Source organism: Neopsephotus bourkii, unplaced genomic scaffold (genome assembly GCF_033783945.1).
Source record: "Neopsephotus bourkii isolate Nb327-2 ecotype Australia unplaced genomic scaffold, CSIRO-AGI_Nbou_v1 NB_1433, whole genome shotgun sequence".
Lineage (NCBI taxonomy): Eukaryota > Metazoa > Chordata > Aves > Psittaciformes > Psittacidae > Neopsephotus > Neopsephotus bourkii.
The window spans coordinates 4,258,059-4,277,114 of NW_026901910.1; the positions used below are offsets into that span (position 1 = coordinate 4,258,059).

Genomic DNA, 19,056 nt, shown 5'->3' on the forward strand with positions numbered 1-19,056 from the left:
ATCCATTTGCCATTCCGGCATGAAAGGGCCTATTGGGATGTGTGGCATTAACTGAGCTTTTATCTGATACCCTGCGAACTTCTGAAAGTCACTTTTTACCCACAGCAGGGTCAACAGCCACGAGTGGTGTGCTTGAGATTGGGCTGTGCTGCTGGCACAAAGATCGCATCCTGGCATCGTGTCTGGTACAGAAATAAACTTATAAGCTTAGGGTTTCTCTCCTGTTGCTTAATGCATTAGACAAAACAGCAGCCAAGAAAGAACCCTGATGTGCCATGGACCAACACAAGAGGAGCTAATGCCTAGAAACTAAGGAAATTCTGGCTCCCTAGTCTTGGCCTATTTGGTTTTTAAAATGCAGCATGCAAATTACCTTGATTTTTAAGAGCTGCTTCAGGGACCTGCACTGGCTCAAGGGGCTGATAAGAGACCACAAAACCTTTCCGCCCTTAGGTTAGAAGCAAACCTGCCCTGCTTTGTTAACAGCAGGATGTCACAGGGGACTGATAACCTTGTAATTGGCATGCAAGTTTTAGGCTGCACAGTACTAAACCTGTAATAGGGGGATTGTAAAGGAGGCAGCAGCATCAATTATTGATCCCAAATAGAATTAATAAAGAATGAACATTTACTACAGCTGATAAAACGTTCCATGCAGGAACTTTATCCTCAGTACAGCAGCAGAAACAAGACAATAACATGCAGGGGTTGTTTAGCATCCCCTTCATGCCAAGCAAGACATGATGCCTTGTTTCTCACAAGGCAGAAGACTATGGAGCTGCCCAGGACACACAGTTGGTTTCCATCACGCAATCAAATTTGAGCCGTGCAACTATCTGATTCAAGAGCTGGGTTTCAGTGCCATTGCCCACCCTTATAGCTCATATAGGGGGAAGCGACCTGCTGTTCTGCCCCTTTGCAAGCCAGCTGCAGATCTGCAGACAGACCTTGAAGCAGGCTGCTCTGCACCAGCAGAACTGGCCACGTTCTCTCCTCAGGTAAATAAACCCTCTGCTCAGAAGGCAGTGGTGAGGTTTAGGTGAGGGTTGAATAAGGCAGCTGAACCTGAAAGCACATGCAGGCTTGTTGTTAGTCGGGGAAGCATAACCATGTCCTATTGGAAGGGATGAGTGGCACTTGGGTTTGGTGGGGTGCTTTAGTGAGCTTTCAGGAGAAGCTGTCTTTCCCCTTGCCATAGAATTTCAACAGCAAACCTCTCCGGGTATTATTGAGTTTCAAGGCTGCACTGTGTTCAGGCACAGGATTTCTCTCTTTTGAGGTTAAGATGATATCTCATTTAGTTTGGATAGAGAATTGCTTCCCCAGGCAAAGCCTCACTGGAGACCACAGTCTCTGCTTGCTGTGGACATTTCCAATGATGATACTTTTCTTACCCCATCCTTTTGGTGTGCATGTGCTAGCACCCACCTAAATATTGTCATAAATTAACCCCCATCCAGTAAAGCTCTGATAAGCAGAAGAGACCAGATTAAGGATAAAGGACTAGACTGCATCAAGTCTGTGCAATTCTGTTGAAGTTACTCTGGTTTACACCACCTGATGGTGTAATGCAAAGATTCTCCCATTGCCTTGAGTCAGGATGTTTTATGACCTAGTTCTATTTATTTGCACCCAAACTAAACTAACCTGCATTACAAATTATGGCAAAGGGAGGGGGTATTATTCTCCTTCTTCCAGAAAACTTTGCATTCATCAATGTTAATTGTAATCGGCCGTGCGCTCCCATAAATAATCAGATATATTGCTGAGACACAGAATAAATCCACCCAAATTATGGTAATGAGTAGGGTTCTGAAAAAGTTTAATCAAAATTGTGATAGCGAATCACAATGAGCAGAAAACTGCCAGTTCTTAAAGCTCCCCTGTCTGCAGTCATCACAAAACCCCTAAACCCAGGAAACAGTGGAGGCTTCAAGGGCTGGATGTTGGAAATAAAATCAGCAAGGCACTAGTCTCCTCTATGTATCTTCAGGACTATATTTATGTTGCCATCAGCATGGTGACAGGGGTGCCATATGTCTTGCTGCTGCTTAAACAGGACCCTAGGAATGATGGATAAGCACAGGATAACAAGGCTTTGGGCATCTATACTAGACATGGTTTTATACTGCCCTCCTCCTAACAACCTTCCTATTGCACAGCAAAGAGCAGCAGTCATTACGTTGCTTGGGCTTTTCCCCCTTATCCTGTAGCTCCAAACAGCAGTTTCAATACATCACTCCTGCTAAAAGCTCTGTCTTTCAGATCAGCTCCCATTTCCTCTTACAAAGATGGGTGCTCCACAGGGTGGTCTCCCCTCTACATATCTAGGGGCAGAAACTCCCTCAGTCCTCACATCTTGGGGGATAAAACAAAAGCTACCATTGCATCCTCCTGCTGCCATTGTTGCTACACCCGTAATAGCTGGGAACTGCCCATGTAGACAACATTCCCAACCGGTTGCTGTGAAGTAGATGATGGGATTGTAATTTCATGTCTTACGTTGTCAGGGAGTAACTGTAAACTCAATTAAAAGCTGAGACCAGAAGAAAGAAAAGAAAGAAAGAAGAGGGGGACGTGTGTATACATATATATGTATGTCTGTGTGTGCCTGGGACAGAAATGATGATTGGTGTCCCTGTGCCCCACAATAGGAAGTATCTGCTTTTGATGAGAAAAGGGGGATTCAGAATGAGCTGAGGAAAACCAGCAGCATGACTGGGAAGGAATCCAGCTGACAAATTACATTGAGAACAGATCCTTCCAGGCGCAGGAGGCAGCGAGTTGCAGTTCTGATTGAATAGACTTGTTAATAAAAATACATTGAACAAAAAATGAAACGGCGAGCAAATCCTTTCAAATAAGATTTCAGTCCTGACTTAAACCCATGGCTTCGTTTCTGTGCTCCCCCTGTCCTTGCTCACTCAGCAGGACAACAGAAGAAAGTAAAAGAGGTGCAAACAGACTGAAGCCTGTCATGTGTCCCCCCCCAAGGATATAGATGGGGAGCAGAGGTGTGGAAGGACGTAAGCCACAGCAGTCTAAAACATCTTTTTCTTCCCATTGCCTTAAAGTTAGAGCTTGTTTTCCTGGAAGCAGAGGCAGCAAATCTTGGTCACTGTATTATATACCTAGCTCTGTCCCATAATAGGACAATATTGCATCTTTATAGCAGCAATGTTGGTCTCAGCCCTTTGTTTCTTCTGCTCATTTTCTGCTACATCAGCACCCTAGAGGTCCACGCCAGGTCCCTACTATCTTGTATAATGGGTAGAGAGCTCTGTTAGCCAAGAGCACGAGCTCCATCAACTCGTGTTGGGGCAGCAAGAGAGCTCTCTTTATGGTGACACTTCCTGAGTAACTTGCTGGGGACTCTATAAAGCACCAGCCTAGCTTTGCTTCCTTCACATTACTTCTTGGACCACTGTTTTCCTACCTTCTTTGGCGCAGAGACATGGTGAGCACCACTGGAGGGCCCACGTGTTGTTTGAAGGAGTCTATCCTATATTTGCCACCCCCTGGAGTTAAAATATAATGAGATTTATAAATAATAAATAAATCAGCAATTCTTTTTCATGTCTTTAAAAAGGCTGTTCTCTAAGGCTATAGAGCCTTTAGAATTTCTAATGGAAGTACAAGGGGGGAGCTAGAGAGTGTTTCTTCTTCATTTTCAAGCTACGCACATGATTTGTGGAGGTGAAGCTATAAGAAAAGAAAAATCAAGGAAATGAAATGTGATGAAATCAACTCTTTCAGTCCAGTACAGAGGAAAGAAAGAAGGAGAAAAGTGGACTAAGTTTTGCATGGAACCTCTTAAGAGAAACATTTACATCCCCTAGACAAACAGATCAAGCTTTTTTAATGCATCTATAGCATGGCAAATCTGAGCAACTCCTTTACATGCAACAGGGTGTTGAAAACATGAGCTCAGTGTCTGACAGATTGATAAAGAGGGAGAGTAAAGAAACTGAGAGGTACGTATTAGCTTGGGTCGTGTGAGTCTTTCTGTGTTGGGGAAACAGGACAGACTGCCTTTAGGGTCATTCAGTTCAATGTTCAGGGGGTAGGGTAATAATACAAATCCCACCCTATCTGAAGGACTGATATACTAGCAAATAGACTGATACTCAAGCAAAATATCATGGATGAAACTAGTGCATCTGAGTTGAGGAACAGCAAAAGAAAAGCCAATATCACACCCCCAGGTTCCGTCTGAGCAAAGCCTGCTCTGCCTTCTTCCTTCCTAATGAGGCATTTTACAATGCTGATGGGAAAACTCCCTGGTGGAATAGAAGCACCAAGGTGGGAGCTGGGGATACACTAAAATTTATATACAGCAAGATGAAGGCAGGCACACAGGAAGGGAAGCAAAGGTGCAGAAATGAAAGGGAATCAGGTTGACTTGCTCTACCGCACAGACCTCGACATTTGCTGTGTCTGTTTACATCCATCACCCCTTTGTCCCCCCTAGAGAAGCCAGACCAATACAGACCCATGTTTTTTATTTACTAGAACCTTCTATTCGGTTGCCCCTGGTCCAGCAGAGCTTTTTTTGCCTTTGTTTTCCCAAGCACCAGAACAACACTGCTAATCCTACACAATAATATTAATGTAATCAATATGATTATGCCCATGAGAGAACGTCAGCCACTGTAAAACAACACAGCCAAAGGGATCCAGTAAGAGAACAAAAACAAGGACAGGAGATTATTTTTGGATTCGGTTTGTTCCTCTGTCATTTCTTATGCATTTTTTCTTAGCACTATGTAAAATAGGAACAGATAGAGCAGAATTCTTGGGCTCTGCTAAAGAAAGCCAGCCTTTTGTTAAGGCTAAATACCAGAAGCTCTAGCTTAAGTATTTGTTCTTCAGGCAATAGGAAAAACATACCCAAAGCTATGACTTCCTCGGTGAACCCCAGGTAAGTGCTGCCCAAGCTGCCTGTCAGTCAGTGTTTGGCTGTGTAATTCTCTGTATAGTACCACTCTGACAGGGGAGATAGTCAAACTGAGCCTATTGCTGCTTGGCTGCACTGTGCAGGCAGAGCAGAATCTGAGTATTGCTGTCCCAAGACAGCCTTTCTATGTGGACTGTGAATGATCAGCACAGAGCAGAGGCCTCACTTATAGACGACAAGCACTAGTATTTCTTTACACTTGAAAGGGCTTGGAACAAACACAGAACAAGCAGAGCATCTGCGGTCTTGACAGCACTGCCCCACAGAACTCCAAGTGATTTTCTCGTGCTCCCACAGCCATACCTGGATAAGAACTTGGATGCTGCACTCCCACTCTGAGACTGCATTTGTGGGATGAGTCATTTCCTGCCAATTTAGGACAACCTGGGGTTTGCTTTTGAAGGCATGGAGTTTTCTTCCTTGAGTAGTGCAGAATGCAGGAGCTGGCAGGGGGGCTTGGCCGCACGTACAGCTGTGTCTGCACTTCGTGTTGCTAGGCGGGTTCTTACAGCATGATCCTCACTCTGATAATAGCTACCAGCCACCCTGCACACAGTCACATTGCTCAGAAAACTTCTGTTTAAGTTCCCCTTTTGGGGGTCAGCATGTCCCAGTCGGCACAACCAGTCCCTTCAGTCTTTGCCTTCGCTTCATCTCTTTAAATCTCCCAGTGCTCCTTCTTCTAAAAGCTCTGAGATGGTCCCCAGAGGCCGTACAAGAAATTGAATGAAGATTAAAATGCTGATCCAGAGCTGCTAATACCCCTCAGGAATTACACTAACATCCACTTGGAACGAGTCCCATCTGGATAACAGCAAGAAGTGCTCAGGAACAAGCCCTGAAGGTTAGTCAACATAAGAGCTTTCTTTAGAGCTCATGTCCTCTTTGACTTTCACCCCTTTTCCCTGGTATAGCCTTGAGACCAGACGCAGTAAAGCTCTGACAGGGATCACAGACCTTTAGCCAGGTAAAAGCTGCCCCTGGTCTCAGGGCTGTATGAGCCATGGAGTAAGAAATGCCTGGATGCACTTCCAAGATGCCAACACAGGATGTGCAAGTGTCTCATGCACGACTGGTCAAGTCCCCTTGCCTCACTGAGAGGAGGAAGGGTTACAGCACTGCTAGGAAATCAGTGCCATTTAAGAAGGGCTGGACTCACACTGCTCAGAAACAGGGGGAGCCACTCAGGTGAGCAGGAGAATTTGGGTTGCCCCTTAAATAGTATTGTAAGCATAAAGAGCAAGGTTCAGCCCTGCCCGTGGAGATACCTCTGGCACAGCATCCTCACCCAGTGACTGTAAAACAGCAGGGAGAAATGGAGACTTCATCAGTGTGGTTCAGCTCCTCCTGAGATGAGCTCTTTGACTGACTCACCCCCAGTTTCGCTTTGGACAATGTTTGGTGCTCTACTCCCTGCTTCTGTTGTGCTTCTGCCCTCTTTCCTATCTGCAGGCAGGTCACTATTTGCTTCACCAGTTCATCACATTCTCTTTTAATGCCTTTGTTTTTATCATGGATTTTTATGTGTGCGTGCACTTGTTAAATCGGGGCAGGAATGTGTTTGAACGTCTAGCCAGATTAGCCTGGGTTTTATTTCTTCTTGCTGAGACGTGCACGCCAGCCCTGGCTGACATTATATTAGTTGTTCCTGTTCCATTATCCATTTACAAGGAAGTGGGGGTGCGTGAAATGAAGAAAGCCTCGTATGCCTTGCAAACACGTTTCATCTCCCCTTTGATTCCTCCCCAGCCTGTTCCAGAATCAACAGCCCCTTTGAGCTAGTAACCCTGATGTTTCTTGCCTCTCCCTGTTATCATCCCTGTCTAGGACGTTACTGATTTCCTGCTCTATCCTCCACCCCAGGCCCTCCTAATTTCTCCTTTCCTCCCTGGCCTGCCAAGGTCACCCCCTCAGCACCCACATTGTGGGCAAAGAGCTTTTTGTCTCATATCCTTCTCTTCCCTGTATACCCAGCCCTTGGCATCAGCCCAACAATCTGCAGTCATGGGGTTCAGGTCTCCATCACCCCACTAAATTCCTGCTAATCCCAATGCCCACAGGTGAGATGTGCCACTCTGGCTCTGATAGCCTGTGTTCTCATCCACAACCAGCTATCTCCAAACTCTTAGTCTATACAGTAATACTGCAGTTTATAGGGTCAGGATGGGGTGAATCTGGGATGCAGCAGAGAGACCTATGGCAGTGGCCTGATTGCACCTTCCTTCTTTTGGGAGTAATAAAAGTAGCAGGTACCAGGTGCCTCTTGCTGCCTTTCTGTGCTGGCAGGTTATTTATATGCAAATTTCTTGCCTGTGTTTGCTGCTTATACACAAGATAACAAAACCTTCCATGGAGATGGAGATGGGGATGGGGGAGAGGCATGCAAGAGCCTTTTGATCCAGCCAGGAGAGTTAATACAGTATTATTCACAACCAATTAAGACTTTTTCAGACAGGAAGGGATAACTGTATACTGAGACACAGTTTGCTAAAGTGAGATTGCAGCTGGGGCTTGGGGAAAGCAGAGGAGAAAAGCCCCTAGAAAAGTATTCAGTTACAATTAGACCATATGAGGATCAAAGAAACACCTTCTCTGTGACATCTGTCTTTATTTGCTGTGATGCTATGTGTATCCCCAGTGTCTGGACCCTGCTTGAGTTAGAGCGTTATGTAGCCAAGTGCATTGCCAGTCAAGTTACCTGGAGCCCTCTCACAGCCATGTCCTCCCTCTGTGCCTTTGCAAAATAAGCTTTGATTAACTGAAATGCAGACGCTTTAGCATCCTTAGATAACAAGTATTAGTATGGCTATGAGAACAGTAGAATCACGGATCTGAAGAGGCCACATTTACCAATGAAAACCCACTTTCTACCCAGAATAGGCTGCAATTTCTCTATGAGCAAAATTGTATCATATTTAGAGCCCATAATATTGAGTTAAATCCAGAGAGGTCCTGGGTCCTTAAAAAAACCCTCTTAGATACCCATTACTGCTGAGAGCAGCATCTGCATACCCTGCTCTCAAACTAGCATTAGCATTAAGTGTTGAACGCTACAGGTTTTGTTGCCTGGGTTTTTTTTCTGGGAAGGCAGGAACAGAGAAGATGGAATTTCCTGGGAGCGATGATTTATCTCTTCCGGTAGAAAATGAGCAGTTCATGACTAATGCCATCAGCTCCCTGGAAATCAGGGCTGCTTTCCAAGGGTGCAAAACCAAGAGCTTGTATCCCTCCGCTCTCAGGCCAGTGCACATCCTGCAGGCACCATAGCTCCATACTGGAGTGAACCACTTGGCCTCACCACTATCTCTCAGGCTTTACCTGTTGCCTTCACCAGTTAGGCAGATGCTACCTCCGGATCTCACCTGGACACAGGGATGAGCGGGGCAGTGAATACAAGGACTTGTGTGCTTGCTGCTCTGTGTAAGCAAGGAAAAGCAGCCAGGCAGAGGCTTTGCTGCTGGCTCCTGCCTCCCTCCAACCCTCAAGGGGCCATTCCTGGTTTTCCACCCCTCCTAAGAGGAGATGCTGATGGGTCAGGCACATCAGGCGCTGTGTAAGCCTGCCAATCCCTCCCTCTGCTTTCCCAAAGAGGAGGACTAGAGGCACTGCCTGTCACAGTGGATGTACCTCACCATGACAGACCCTGTCAGCTCTCGCTTCTCCTCTCTTGACAACATCAGGAAGAGGCTTCATAGAGCCTCAGGCACTTCAACCTGTCTTCCTTTCCAGTGCCTGCCACTGCTGTCTAAGCAGGGAATGGTAGAAGGAAAGAAAGAGGATGAGAAAAACTACTCCAAGAGGAAGGGAAAGACCAGCAGAAGAGCTCAGTGCAATAGAGCAGCACCGTTGATCAGCACATAGAAGCCAAGACTAAGCTCAGAAGCACAGTTTTCCCTCTGACCAGCTCCAGAACATCAAGCCTATACTAACAAGCCAGACAGGCAGCCCTGCTCCTTCCTCCACTGCATCCTCCTGCCAGCCTCATTTCCTGCTCTGCTCAGCAAACAGAATGGGACCTCAGCAGTGCTTAAATAAACTCTAGGCCTGATTTGACTGCAGCTTATGCCAGGCGAGGTCAGCAGCCCTACCACAAAAGCTGTGTTGGCGTTACCTCCACCTCCATCCTGCTCATCCAAGCACCTGCTCCTGTTTGGGCTCCATACTCCTATGGCCAGCCACACCGCTGCTCGGCTCTGCCAGTTGGCCAAATCCCTGCCTTGGGGCTTTGGAACTAAGACATTGGTTGTAATTTTCTGTTTGCTGGTGAAGCACTGGCAGGGGCTGAGCACTGAATCTGCTGCTTCCAAAGAGGATGTGATGATGGCTATGGGATCCACCCATCCTCAGGAAACCCTGTTTTCAATTGCAGTTTTAATTACGGATTAAATCAGGAGTGTTGGTGTGAAGTTAAGTCCCCCAGCCAGGCTGACACAGGCAGCTGTTTTGGTTTACTCATTTCCTGTCCTCCCTTTACCTCTTGGCTGCTGAGTTATTGATGTGTCTTCCAAAGACATAGTGCTGCCAAGCCCTAAGACGCTTATTATATCATTTGTTTGGCATTTTTGAGCTTTCTCATGGTCCAAAGAAGCAACCTGCAAACATGCACAAAGCCAAATCCCTGTTCCCCTTCACAGCTCCAGAAAAACATCCTTGCAAAGAAACCAGTGAAGCAGCAGCTTTACCTGGGGGCTGCATCTCTAGCCCATCGTGATAAACTACCCTTGCTCCTTGCCTCATTTCTGCCTGTGTTCATTCTTTATCTCTGGGCATGTTTAATTTAAGCTGTCTGAGAAGACCACCTTCCTTCTGAGCACTTATTCCTCTCTGATCACCATAGGGATTGAACTACCCCTAAAGCTCCTAAACAAAACCACTATACAAGCGAGATACTTAACTCACTACAGTAATCCCGTTATAACAACATCACCAACTCCAACAGCACTGAGATCTAACTTGGCCTGAAACCTCTGTATTCAGGTATTCCCTACCTCTCTTCTCTTTTAAACCCTTGCCTCATCAAAGCTAGGAGTGTACTTTGGGGACTACTCCAGATTTCAAGCCTGCTTTAGCACTTTAACTCCTTGTGACAAAGGACACATGAATAACTAAGGAAGCTCTCATTTCCCACACATCTCTAAGTGGAGGAGAAGAGAATCTGGGTCCTGAGACCATCCTTCATGATTCAGATCACCTCACCGTCTCCAGCCCATGCTTTCTGGTGAGAGAAGAGCTTTAGCCTCACAGACAGTGTCCCAGGGACACAAACAGGGATTTCACATAGCTACCTCTATCTGTTTTCTATGGAGTGATACTGAAACAGAGAGCTTATGGCAGAACGGATGGTTTGTGGGGCAGAGGAGCCTCCTCTCCAGCCTCTGGTGCGAGTCAGACCTTCCCACCTTTGACACATGCAAGGAGAATGGATAAAGCCCTCTCCCCGGACTCACTCAGCAGATGCCAAGTGGACTGCAGCAGGGCATAAGCAGGCAGAGGGAGCAGCAAATGAGTCTGACTAGCTCCATTTGCTATCCTGGCGAGTGACTTCCCCTGCAGAGATAGAGGCTGTGATCTCTGGAGGAAACTGTCAAATACTACTAGGAGCTGCACAGGGATTTATGCTGGCAGGGGCACAATATTTCACTTCGATGACTCTTGCTTTCTTAATATTTTAATCATACTGTTAACCTCCAGACTTGAGAGACACAGGCGGCTGCCACCCTTCCCACTGTGAAGCCAAGCCCTGCAGCACACACCACGCTGACAGCGCTCCGCGCAGCACACGCAGCTCGCGTTATCCCGGCTCATGCATCACAGCGCGCATCACGCCAGAGACCAACTGGGTCCCATTTGTCTTCCACCAAATTCAGTGGTGCTCATGCCTCAGAAGAGGAACACCGAGGAAATAGGAAAGAAAGACAAGGTCAAGGCAGCCAGGGCTGCAGAACTCACTTCTGCATTCCTTAATAACTTAAATGCCACGACACACTTGCTTTCCAGCCCGTCCCATGCTGCATTCTTATGAATGAATGGTGAGAAAGGCAAGAACCCCTGAGTGTTCAATCCCACATAGGATTGTTTTTGCCTAACAAATTCCCTGCTATTTCAGTGACTTAGGAAATGTATGTCCTTGATCTGTTTTGCTTTCTTCCCTCAGGTTACTTTAGCTTGGGAGATTTTGGGTTTGTTTTAACTCTATTATCCTAGAGTACTCATATCCTAGGGAAACGCTTCCAAGACTTGCGCATACAGAGATTTTCACAATGCTTGTGGACACATTTGTTATGGGACTGCATGCTTGCAGTATCTGATAAGGCAGATGATTTCTTCTAATCCAGGGTCCTGTGTCATATTAAACTGAAAATCTACACTGATCATATCCAGGTGGTGTGTTCAGCTGATGCTCATTCTGTATGCAAGAGTAACCAGGCTAACTCAAGAGATGTACAATGGATATGAAAGAGGAGCCCGTTCTACAGAAAAGTACTAAATGCTTTCTTAACCCTGTAATTCAGAGAAGAACGCTGTAATGAGTTTTCCAAATCTAAATAATAGTCTTTTCTCAGAGGAAGAAGCAAGCAAATGCAAGCCCCAAACAGGGGGTATTACAGAGCAAGTCGGAAGGCAATAACAAGACATCCCAGGCTGCTCCTCAGCCTGTCAACTGGGTTATGCCCCATATTCTGCATGACAGGCGATTGCAGGCAGGTGTCTGGCCGATCACAGGAGACAGGGTGATAAATCCTTCCTGCCACTGACTGCACTCCTGCTCTTCGCCACTGTATTTTGACAGGGAGAGAACTGAACAGTGTCACTAACAGACAGAGAAGGAATTATAAGGTTCATTTAGAAGGCAGTAAAGAGGGAATTTTCAATTTCCTTTTAAAATCACAACATAATAATTCTTTCAGTGTTTCAACAGGGGAGCAGGAGCCAATGGGACCTCAAAGCATTTCAGTACTGGGATGGGTCCCTATGCTGTAGTTGAGAGCTCAGCTTGGAGACCACAGTGGGCAGAGGAATTCAGGCAAACAGAAGGGTTGGTGCACATTTTTAACACCTGCAAAGCTAAAACTATGGCCTCTTTATACTGAAGCATATTACAAATGGGTAAGGAAAAGACCCTTTTCCTTAAGGAGTATAAGGAACAGGACATTGTACTATCACTGGGAAACAAAGCCCTGAAGACACAAGATGACATGACCAAGGCCTTGTTGACAACCTGTGGCAGTACAAAGACTGGATTCCAGGTTGGGCTCAGTTTTAGTGTGAATGTAAAATCAGGCTTCTGTGCTGTGTGTATAAGCATATGTATCGTATAAAAGTCTAGTGTGTGTACGTGCTCACTCATCAGTGGACTGTAGGGAGGGTACATGTGACAGCATTAAAGTCCAAGTTCTGCCATTAATTCCTGTTGGTTCCTTGCATGAAACGACTGTGATTTCAGGAGCATTCCTAGAAACCTGGAGCAGGTATTAAGCACATATGCAAGCATTGATTCATGTCTTTAAGTCAGTATAGATTGGTTTGCATGAGCGAGGACAAGGTCCTGGAGAGGAAATGAATACATCCGCATGCCAGAATTATGGAGTCACCAATGGAACAGGCACATAAGGAAAGTATACCTTTGCAGCGTGCTAAGCAAAGTAATCACAGGCTTTCTCGGTTAACTGTTTTCCTATTCTTCTTTCTATCACCATGTAAATAGCTACAAACTGGCCTCAGCTGGATGTACAGGGAGCTGATTGATGCAATCAACTTATATGTAATTAGTGACCAAAGCAATAAAGGCAGTCTCCTAATGTTTCGTCGGGATCTGATAATGATGCATACATAATAGAGACATACACATAGCACTTTCACACACATATATTCACAGTTATGCCCATGGTTACATGAATAAGAGCCATGAATAGTCCTGAAGGCTCTAGTTTGCTGTTGTGTTACAGGTTTTGGGGGTATGCCAAATGCTGATTGCTCCTACAATGCAACAGTTCCTGTTTGGATCAGAAAGGACACACAAAAAATGTATTAACTGTTACTTAAATTCATTGTGCAATTTCTACTGTTTTCATTTATTCTATTTTATATCAGCATATTTTTCCATGATACGGACAAGATATTCATTTGCTAAAGCTAAGTGTGATGCCACAGAAATCAATAGCATAATGATAAAGTTTCTGTAGCTTGGGATCTGATTCCCAATCTTTTATCTGAATTACAGTATTGATTGGTGGAAAAAAATGAATTACACATAATACAAGACAATTAAATGGTATGCAATTAGCAGTAAGCCTCAAGATGACTGAAAGACCAAGGAATAGACCTCAGTAATCAGGTTTTGTTCCTACTTTAAGGGATATAAACCCTTAATCTCAGCACTCAGGCCAGCCTCTAATTGGTGTATGTTAGGAACACACTTTCCCTATGAGCAAACGGTCCTAATTACCCACTGGTGACTTCCCCTCCAGCATCTGGAGCAATTTATTGTGGGAGGTAGATACTGCTCTGGTATACCAATGGTTTGATCTTCTAAGGCTATTTGTCTGGGAAAATAGCCAGGCTTGAATACCAATTATCTCATTAGAAATCTGGACTAACTCCATTGACTTTATTGTGAATGGTTAAATTTGGAATAACTTTCATACACTAGGTTCATCCAGTCTAAAATGCAAATTGAGGACAATATATTTCAGTCTAAACTAGAAGGACCTCTAATACCAGACCACTGGGAATAGAACGAGAGAACAGGGAGTGCAATGAATGCTGTTCTGAGGTATTGGGACAAGAACATTCCTGCCAGGAAAACAAGTCACAAATTAGTTCCATGAATCTCTGTATTTTGCTGCTATTATTAAGGATTTGTAGATGCAGAGGGGGAAATGAAAGGGCAATTTAATTTCTTACTTTGGAAATAACAGCGAGGCATTCACCAAAAGAAGAAATGGTTTTGGATACATTAAGCTTGACCTTTAGGTTATGCTATGGTAAAACACTCAGCTAATATTTGTCTTTGAAAGCACTGGAGCAAAGTTGCATATAGGCCTTTATTTCCAGTACATAAGCACTTTAAGTTTGATAGCTCCCTGTTAGCTGATCTGTGGCCATAGGCCACTCTCAGATCTTCATTTATGTCAGGTAATGCCATGCATTATTGATTTCAACTGAGGAGATGCTTATTAATAAGATTTAGTGTATTAGATTGTAAGACTACCAGAAAGACCATCTATGGCATCATAGCGATCCAGAAAGCTGGAATAACTCTTTGCATTCCTATATAATTTTCATTAGATGCTTGCCATAGTTTTCAGTGTTAACAACTTGTTTAGGACATCAGCTTGTTTAGACCTATTGCAGGTCTGAGGATCTAAGACCCATATGGAAAACTATGTGAAGACTGCAACAGCTTCTGTATTACAAGACATTAAAAATGTTAAGACTAGATTCGTTTTGGAAGAAGATGAGTAAAAGGTAACATGACAGAGGCATGTAAGGCAATAAATGGCACAAAAGGTCAGCTGGAGGCTCCTGGTTTTACTTTTCATAATACAGGAATCCAATTAGATTAAAAGGCTATTCATTAAAAACTGATAGGAGGAAACACTACACTCTTCTCACATACAGCAGTATTAGGCAGTGGAATTCATGAGTGTGAGGTATTACAGAGACTTTAGGATTGTCCCAAAAGAGGGAATGTTCACAGAGGCAGAACATACATCTTTAGTATAAAAGGTTTAAAGGGGATATAGACTCACACCTTAGGCTACACATTAAGCACAAGAGACTTGGTACAAAGCTCAGAAAAGCTGGCCCAGATACTCCCTTTCATTTCAGAGGGATTTGTTCCTATCCATGGCACCTTGTTGATGAAGGGAATGCCCTCATATAATTTCATTCCTGGCCCTAATGGGAATGATACGCTTTCTGTCCTCAGCAACTACAGCAGTAGTTTTTGGTGTTGCAAGTCCCAGAATAAAGAAGCCATCAATCTGAGTGTGATGACAGCGACAGAGGAAAAAATATCCCTAATTCCACTCTTGAATGAAAAACATTCAGCCTTACATTTAAGTGACAGAACCTTATATATCTTTCTGTCAGAAAGATGAATAATTATAATAAATTAAGGACAACTTTTTAAAGAAAACCTTTAGAAAGCACCTTCTTCAAGTTAAGTAACTGTAAGAATACCCAGGCAATAAGATAGTGCCTCATCTTGGTGACTGCTCGTCTGATATCCGTTACAGTAATGATGCAATATTGTTTTAGCATTGTCATTATTTATTAGCACACCAAAAAAATGTTATCCAGATTAGGCTCCTATTATGCTGGGAATTGTGTATACACATAGTAAGATAAGTGCTGCTAAAAAGCACTTGTGATCTCAATTTAAATTAAGCACAACAGGTATAAGTAACAAACAAATGCAGACCGTGAGAGAAAATGGCTAAAAGCTCTAAAGTGCCCAGAGGCTCTTCATGTTTGCTGTTCTTTTTTAAGAATCATAGTAAATGAATTGTTGGGGGAAAAGTGTCTTAGGCACGGGGCTTGAAGCGGATACATCACTGAAAAACAAAGTCTGAGATTCATAATCATAAACATTTATACAGGAAATCTGATGCTCTGATTTATGCTTATCCAATCAGGGATTTAAAATATGCCGTGTAACCACAGACAAGAATCAAAGCTGCTCCAAACACACTTCCAAGACACTCAGAACTGACAAGCTTTAGACCAAGATTTATCAGTAGAAACTATTTCGGCATAGCGTGTTGCCAATAAACATGTTTCAGAAAGTTGCAATCACAGAGTATTCACAGAAAGCAGAGTGGATCAAACTGCCACCAAAATTCACTCCGAATCAAATGAATGAGGACTTGAATGGAACTGTTTCCCGTTTGAAAATGTCATTCTTCCAAAATCAAAATATGTTGTGAAACTGTGTTAATTTTGGCCAGGAGGTGTAAAAGAATATCGACAATGATGACATGTCTCGATTCGGAGTTTTAGAATAATAGTCTCGGTTGTTTCTTTGCGAGATGATTGAAATTCCACTTTTTCACCTGATAAAACACAAATATCAGCACCAAAGCAAAACGATTCCATTCTGAAAGCTGGCCAAGCTCCACCTAAAACCAGGGTTTGGTTAGGTTTTTTTCATCCATTCCTGTTACATCACTGCTTATAAAAACCTGCTCATGTCTGAGCTAAATGTATTCATGAACCCATCTGTTAGGTCCTTTTATAGCTTGAACAAGACGACATGGGCTGAGACCTACAAAAAGTCATCCTCAGAACAAACAGTACCTCTCTAGAGCTGGCTGCAGGAGGGAATCCGTCCTCCAATGGGTTTTCAAGCTGAATTTGCTTAGAAATGTTGAAGATTTTGAAATACATCTCCCTTTCTCCACTCCATTTTGAAATGCTGAAACAAAACTCAAGCTGTTCTTTGCCCTTCTGGGTTGCGTGTTCGCCTTTACTTGTGCTGGACTGTTCCTGTTCAGAGCCTTATACCCACTCATTCAAGATATGCACTACCAATATCTTATCTTTTCTCTGGCTGCATAGCACATGTGGCTGAAGTGCTTTGGTGCCTTTCAGTAAAATGAAGAGGAACTAATTTGGTTCAATCTCTAGAAGTAAGTAGCTTTGGCTGGGAAATCCCATTCTCCCACCTTCTTTTTCAATCCCATTTCTGAGCTGCTCCCTCCATTCCTCCCGGCTATTTCCTGCCATTGCACATACTCTGCAGATGCACAATCCTCTAGAGACTAGGGAGGAAGGATTTGACAAAGGTCTCTCAGACAAGGCACTCTAAAAGTGACAAAAACTTAAAACCCTGCTGAGCTAAATGCAACGTGAAAAGGGCAAAGCTAAAGTCAGCTCAGCAGAACCAGTCCCTCCCTTTGCTCAGAAGACACTGGCTCAGCAGAGACCAGGGCTGGCCTGCTGTTACCTTTCAGGTTTGAACAAGAGGACTTTTAATGTAGGACTCAGGTGGGAGAAGGAAAAGGTCTGTGCCTGATGACATTTCTTATGTCTGATCCCATCTGTGGCCACCAAAGGTGCACCTGGCATCTTTGATGGTGTCTGGAAGGTGTCATGCTGCCAGCAAACATTCTTAAGTGGCTGAGCCATAGCATGAGCTCAGAAGGGAAAACCTGTTATGCTTAGCCCGAACGTTTGAATTAAAAGGAAGAGATGAAGGTGTTAAGAGCAGATGTCTCCCATACTGTATGTCCCTCTGTTTATTACACAAGCAATCCACTGCTTCAACCCATGCAGAAATAACAAAGGTACGTAGTCAAAAAGAGAAGTCTCAAAGGGAGACAAAAGCTCCAGAGATTGACTGGGAGGTCTCTGAAGATGTGGCTTCAATATTAGCACATTGGGATCACATCAAAACCAACAGGGGATTGACCAACAGATTTGGGCTGAGGGTTGATAGAAACAAGGGCATCCATGGAAGGCCGGGCTGCATGTTTCAGCTTCTCCACTCCTTAAATAAGTAGGACAAGGCTCTATTGGATTAACCCTGCTTGCTAAGCTCGGCATATGGAAAAGTAGTGTAGAAAGCAAACAGCTGACCTGCATTCACACCAAAGCCTTTGTCACTGCTCTCCTGTGGGGGTAAGGTGTTTCCTCCCCTTCTCCCTCTATTCTACACCTCACAGTGCACACTGAGATTTGGAGAGCAACAAAACAAAACTATTTCGCTAAATATCTCACAAGTAAAGCAAAACTTTGGCATTCATCAAGCGAGGCATCCACTGAGGGGTTTGTGAGCATGTAAGCCCGTGAGTGGGAATTCTTGGACTCACTGAGGGATTGGGATGATTGGCAGCAGCCACTTGAAGGCTGCAAGCCAAGCACAGTAGAGACACTGCTGAAAAGAGGGACATTTGGCACTACACCACCTAAGGAAACAAAGATGACAAAGGTGTGGATTCAACTCACATAGCCCTGGGAAAGTCCTGCTCATTTCCTCACAAAATAGGCTCTAAATACTGTGAAACACCCAATTCCCAATTTAATTCTGAAAGCCATTCAAGAGAGGGAGAACAGCAGAGGAGCATCTGTGCTGGTAAGGTATACTGGGACCCAGGTACTGAACATCATTTTGGTGCAAATTAAACTCTTTCCCCTTCCTCATTCTTGCAGCTGACAAGAATCTTCAGACAACTACAGGGAAGGAAACAGAAGCATTTGGCAACACCTCAGTGGCTGCTTTCTCCCAGACAGCTGCTTGAGCAAGGTTTTTATCTGCCCAGAGGTTACAGTTGACTGGTTGCGCTAATATCATCAACAAATAACATGAGACAACCATCCATTTATCCCACTCCTGGTCTCTAATGGTGGTCACTGGCAGATGTCTGGGAAAGAGTGTAACAACAAGACAAAGGCTGTACTGCTGTCCCAGCTTTCCAAGCTCCAGGCATGTGACTGTAGGATGAGGTATCTCAAGGTGTTCTCTGATTTCTCACTGTAGCGTGCAGTCCGAGCATGCAGCACTCACCACCATGGGGTGGCAGGGATACAGGCTCCTTTTATTCCCTATGCACAGATCTTCAAGGCAAATAAACTGCAGCGTGGGCCAGAGAAGAGATGTAAAAGAACAGCAGCTTGGATGCCAAGGGGCTGAGGATGCATGGCTGCATACTCACAGCAGGGAAGGCTAGCTGCAGCTCTAGGGACTGCTCTCATACATCAGGATTTCAAATTACATTCTAGTGGCTCCTTCAGATCAGAATACTATTCCCTGCTTTGGTGACAGCAGAGGGACCATGAGGATCTATTGCTAACAAATGATTTTGTATCAGCTATGTCTTGAAAAACTCTCAAAGCAAAAGAAAGAAGAACTCACATCTTATTACTGGATTTCTAGAGAGTTTCATGGGCCTTGACAAACAAAATGCTAGGAGGGCACTTTAACTTGCTACTTCTCTGCTTGAGCTCATTAATTAAGGGCTTATATGAAAGAATCCCATAGTTCTCTCCAGGGGTGGCCAGGCTGCTCAGAGAGATGCTGCTGCTGTTCTTTCTGTTCTTTCAGGGCTGTTACTGCAACACACACATGAACTCTGAACTAACAAGAGAGATGGGAG

General features: G+C 44.4%; 1 long non-coding RNA gene across 1 annotated transcript in view; it reads right to left on the bottom strand.

The window, feature by feature from the left end:
- Positions 1–1,858: 1,858 nt before the first annotated feature.
- The window catches only part of LOC133220436 (uncharacterized), a 35,601-nt gene continuing 18,403 nt past the window's right edge, over positions 1,859–19,056 (bottom strand). Inside the window, exons 2-3 of the long non-coding RNA XR_009727725.1 lie at positions 12,302–12,417; positions 1,859–3,518 (exon numbers count right to left, since the gene is read on the bottom strand). This is a non-coding gene — a long non-coding RNA (uncharacterized LOC133220436). The remainder of the gene's footprint in view (positions 3,519–12,301; positions 12,418–19,056) is intronic.